The following is a 6000-nucleotide window of genomic DNA, read 5'->3' on the forward strand; positions in this document are numbered from 1 at the left end:
TCCAATGTTGGAAAAGGTGCAAATTGTCTGTCTTTTACATAACACTGGCCAACAACAACAAAAAAAAATTTCCTGCTGATTATGATCTGACACTTGTTTTTTACTAATTTGGATGCGCTGATTTCAAATATCAAACCCGTTTTTATCTATCAAGTCAGGTTTTTCCTCTATGGCATTTTCTTTTTGCTAATTTGTAAGTTTTTGATAGTTTTAAGGAGGCAGTACTATTTAGAGGATCAAAAAAATCGATTTTTTAATATTTTCTGAAAGTATGTACTTTTAAAAATCTGTTCCTAACTTTTTATCAAGGAATTCGAAAAATTCCCGAAGATATAGCCTATTATTCAAAGCGGTGCGCAGATCGGAATCGGAGCGCTCACCGCTCTCCCTTGTTAGTAAACGAATAAATGCGTATCGGTACCAAGGACGATGGGATTCTCACATGATGGCTGACTACTGTTGGAGTATTCAAAGGGATTGCCAAAACAGAACACACAGCACAAATTGCTACAAACAAAAATTGATTCCCTGAAACTCGTGTAAGTAAAATTGTTATTAATTGTGTTGAAATTGTAAAATTGTGTTGAACCTGACGTGTAAGTAAAATTATATCTCTCGTATTCAAAGCGCTAATACGTGCCGTTGCAGGTTCTTACGCATTTATTCGTTTACTAACAAGCGAGAGTGGTGTGCGCTCCGATTCTGATCTGCGCATCGCTTTGAATAATAGGCTATATCTTCGGGAATTTTTCGAATTTCTTGATAAAAAGTTAGGAACAGATTTTTAAAAGTACATACTTTCAGAAAATAATATTAAAAAATCTATTTTTTGATCCTCTAAATAGTACTCCCTCCTTAAAACTACCAAAAACTTACAAATTGGCAAAAAGAAAATGCCATAGAGGAAAAACCTGACGTGATAGAGAAAAATGGGTTTGATATTTGAAATCAGCGCACCCAAATTAGTAAAAAACAAGTCTCATATAAAAGTCAGCAAAAATTGTGTTGAACTGTGTAATTAATCCATAAAACCAGTTTTTTCTGGAATGCCTTTATTTTGTCGTAAAAAAATTTCCCTGAAGGGAGAGATTTAGTTCATTTAATTTCGAAAAAATGTCTGAAAGATAGGATAGTATTAACCATGCTTCGTCAAAGAAGTGATGCAAAATCAGAATTACGTTCATTTACAAATAATAAAACTTCGTGCCTTAATTGAAATAGCCTTGTTAGTACTTTGCCCCTGGAAAGCCAGCGAATTTCAGAATGAAGCAAAAGTTGATTATATTCACAGCCCATTTCATCACAGAGTACTGAAAATAAGTATTATTTAACGGTCGAGCTTTAATAAAATTAACTAGCTTGACAGCGTTGTATAACAAATTTTTTAAATTCTGATGGCATTCCTTTGGAGGCTAACGCTTCCCTATGTATGAAACAATTTGTACCCAATTCATATCCGGAGCTACTTCTTTGACCTTAGAAACAACACCACTATGCCTTCCTGTAAGAGCGCGAGCTCCATCCTATACATTTTCCCCACTGGATCCCTTTGTGTATTATGTAATTATTGAGAGTGTGAAATATTTCTACTCCAGTTGTTTGGGATGACAAAGTTCTACAAAACAGAATATCGTCATGAATGTTGTTATCATGCTCATATCTTATGTAGCATATTAACTGCGCATCATTTGTAAGATCAGTAGTCTCGTCTATTTGTCACGCATAATCAGGGATCTTCTTAGCTCTTTCGATTAACTGAGATTCTACGTCACCTGCCATATCATTAATTCTGCGACCGACAGTGTCATTTGAAAGAGGAATCAAATCAACATCTTTTAGTAACTTGTTGCCAAACATCGTTTTTACCACATCTTTTATAGCTGGAAGTAGTAAATTTTCCCCGATAGAATGAGGTTTCCTTGTTTACGCTATGCGCATACTTAATAAATATGATGCTTCCAGTGCCTTGCTATTAATGAAACCCATGGCCGAAACTATATCTTTCCCGATTTAATGTCCCTAACCGTTGCTGAAAAAATTCAATTGGCTTATTTTTCACATCACAATGTTTAGTATCTAAATGTCGTCGGAATTTCGCAGGTTTCATGCCCTCGTTCGACAACACTTCATAACACAACACACATTGAGGTTTCTGTTCACTTTCATCTCCACACCAAGTAAACCCGAATTCCAAACATGAACAGTTATATCATTTGTATCAGTTGTAAGTGTCCTCCCGCGATGAGTCTTCGGACTCCTTGGAGGTGTCAGGAATAATAATAATAATAATAATATTTCCTACTGTATTTTTTTTTTTTTTTGAACTGCTTGTTTCTTCTACTTTAATAGTATCAGATTTACTGGCCGTTACAACACGTGTATTATAGTTAGGGTTAGCATTACTTGTTTCATTTGCTCTTCTTTTCAAAGTCCTAGTTCTAAGCCACTTTTCCATTATTAAAAAAAACGTATCCGAAAAATATATAAATAAATATATAAATACTGGGTTTAACTCACGACATACTTTGTTCGAGTATCACTTGGCACTTCTGAAGATATACTGAGCCTTGGTTGAAGGAAACCTTCAATAATAAAAATCAATACCCAACAAGCAATTGGTTAAAATTCACTTTACCCCTCTTTAATTATTCGTCATTCTGCAGCTACAAATTCAGCAGCAGAATAACGAATAATAAAAGAGGGGTGAAGTGAAAAACAATAGTCCAGCCACTGGGAAAGGCAAGTTAGCCCACCTCAGTGCCGGTTCCAAGCCCCGATAAATGGAGAGGGTTGGCGTCAGGAAGGGCAACCGGCCGTAAAAAACATGCCAAAACCAGGGATGAAATGTCGAATAACAGAGAAAGGACAACGGCTAGGGCGTCCCCCATAAGCGACGCGCAGTTCTATCGCCCGAGGACTGTGAGAAGTGGGCTTAGGCTACAGAACCAAGGACAGGTTCGGCTAAAGAAGCGAGTCCAACAGAAAGAGAGAGTGTGTGTAAAGTAAGAATCGGGTCGCTGAATGGGTACAATGAATGAGAAGAGTAGGGAGATAGTAGACATGATGAGAAGAAGGAAGCTGAAGATCTTGTGCGTGCAGGAGACAAGGTGGAAGGGCAATAAAGCAAAGGAGCTGGCAGAAGGATGTAAACTGTTTTACAGCGGGGTGAATGAGAATGGAAGAAACGGATTTGGAATCATCATCGACAAGGAGCTGAAGGGTGGAGTCTGTGAGGTGTGCTGGAAGAACGATCGGATTATGAGTGTTAAACTTGAGATTGGAGGAAGCGTGGTTGTTATAATGTGTTAATACACTCCACAAGTAGTTTGTGATGAGGAGGAGAGAGAGGCATTCTGGAGAGAAGAACTAGACCAGGTAGTAATGGGAATCTCTGATGGTGAGAGAGTGATCTTCGGAGCAGACCTGAATGGGCATGTTGGAAGGCGACGAAGTGGTGAAGAAAGGGTGCACGGGGGATTGGAGTAGTGGTGAAAGAAATGAAGAAGGTAAAAGAATCGTAGAGCATGCTGTGGCCTTCGACCTGGCTATAGCTAACACGTGGTTTAAGAAGAGAGTTGGACACCTGATAACTTATGAGAGCAGGGATAGGATGAGTCAGATTGACTATATTATGTGCAGAAGGAAACATCTGAAGGAGGTGAAAAACTAAAGGGATTAACGGAGAAAGTGTAGCAGCAAGGCACAGGTTGGTTGTGGTAGACTTGATATAAAAGGGGAAAGGAAGAATAGACGGAAGTGGCGGAAAGATAGGAAAATGAAGTGGTGGAAATTGGAAGAGGAACGTCCAAGGAACGAGTTTAAAGAAATGGTATTGGAAGGAATGAAGTTACCAGAGGATGTGGAAGAATGGTGGGACGTAAATAGTCGGAATATTAGAATAATTGGAGAAGAGATGCTCGGTATAATATCAGGAAAGGGGCTGCTGAGGAGAAGGAGACATGGTGGTGGAATGAGGAGGTGCAGTTGGCGATCAAGGAAAAGAAAGAGGCAAAGAAAAAATGGGACATGACTGGAACCAGAGCCGACAAGGAGGCATATAGATTAGCGAAGAAAAGTGCAAAGAGAGCTGTGGCAAGGTCGAAGCCGAGGGCAGTTGAAGAGATTTATGAAGTACTGGAGAGAAACGGTGGTATAGCTAAGTTGTTGAGAATAGCGAAAGCTAGAGATAAGGCCTCGAAAGACATAACATCAGTTAAGCAGATAAAGGATGCTACGGGAGTAGTACTATAATAGGAGGGAAAATCAGAGGAAGATGGGAAGAATATTTTCGTAATCTACTAAATGAGGTGAATCCAAGAGAGAGGTGTGAGGATGGAGAGGTAAACGAAGGATCGGTGCAGGACATAAGCAGAGGAAGTGTATTGGGCACTGAGAAAAACGAAGAATGGAAAGGCTGTGGGGATGGACGAGATACCTGAAAAAGTGTGGAGAAGCTTGAGCAGCAAGGGCGTAGACATGTTATGGGATCTGATGAGGAAAATAGCCTAACAGGAAAAGATACCAGAGGAATGGAGGAAAAGCATTCTCATCCCAATCTACAAGGGAAAAGGAGATGTTCAAGATTGTGGCAACTATAAAGAGATCAAGCTGATGTCACACATGTTGAAGATATGGGAAAGAGTAATTGAAGGAAGGATACGGAGAAAAACAAAAATTGGTGAGAAGCAGTTTGGATTTATGCCAGGAAGAGGGACAACGGATGCAATATTTGCGCTAAGGCGATTGATGGAGAAATATAGGGAGATGTAGGCGGAGCTACGTATGGTGTTTATAGACCTGGAAAAGGCATACGACAGAGTGGCCAGACAGGAGGTATGGAGGTGTGGAGGTGTGTGAGGAAGATGGGGGTGTCGGAAAAGTACGTGAGGTTGGTGAAGGAGATGTATGAGGGAGCGAAAACGCAGGTTAGGTCTAGTGTTGGCATGACAGAGGGGTTTCCCATTGTCGTAGGGCCCCATCAGGGATCAACTCTGAGCCCCTACCTCTTTGATCTGGTCATGGATGTACTAGTGGAGGACGTCAAGTTGGGAGCATGATGTTTGCCAGTATATTGTTCTCTGCGAATCATCCCGAGAGAAGCTTGAAAAGACCCTGGAAGAGTGGAGAATGGTATTGGAAGAGAGGCGTGAAAATTAACCGGGTAAAGACCGAATATATTTCAACGGGGAGTGACGAGGATATGATCATACGACTGCAGGGTGAAAGGTTAACTTCAGGGAAGAAATTCAAGTAACTTGGGTCGGTCGTTCTGGATAAGGAAATACAGCACCGAATAACATGCGGCTGGATGAAGATGAGTGGGGTCTTGTACGACAAGAGAGTGAGTTGTAAGATGAAAGGAAAGCTGTATAAGATGGTGGTGAGGCCGGCGATGCTCCATGGCGCGGAGACGTGGCTTACAACAAAGGCACAGGAGAGGAAGATGGAGGTGGCGGAGATGCGGATGTTGATATGGATGAGTGGTGTGACAAAGAAAGACAGGATAAGGAATGACTACATCAGAGGGACGACTAAGGTGGGACCGATCGGTTAGAAGGTACAAGAAAGCAGGCTGAGGTGGTTCGGTCATGTAGAGAGAAGGCGTGAGGAGTATGTTGGGAAACGAGTGCAGCGTATGGAGGTGGAGGGAAGGAGGAAAAGAGGCAGGCCCGAACTCAGATGGAGGGATAAGGTGGCAGAGGATCTTAGGATGAAGTCTGGAAGATGCCCTGGACAGGAGAATCTGGAAGAAGAAGATTAAAGATGTGAACGCAGACCCCGTTTAACACGGGATAAGACATAGCAAAAGAAGAAGTGAAAAACAAATGTCTTATTGCTTCCGCCTTTGAACATTCTGACGCTATTTGTTGGTTTTTTAAGGCTCCATTTGATTTCAATAATTTTACTTACTTATTCAATTTTAATTTGTTTTGTTTGAATAATTAAAAAAATACATTTATTTAATTAATTTAAGTCTTCCAGAAGACCACCTGTCCCATC

The sequence above is a fragment of the Typopeltis vanoorti genome, chromosome 15, assembly GCF_054136105.1.
Source record: "Typopeltis vanoorti isolate ZY-2024b chromosome 15, IOZ_Tvanoo_1.0, whole genome shotgun sequence".
NCBI classification, from domain to species: domain Eukaryota; kingdom Metazoa; phylum Arthropoda; class Arachnida; order Uropygi; family Thelyphonidae; genus Typopeltis; species Typopeltis vanoorti.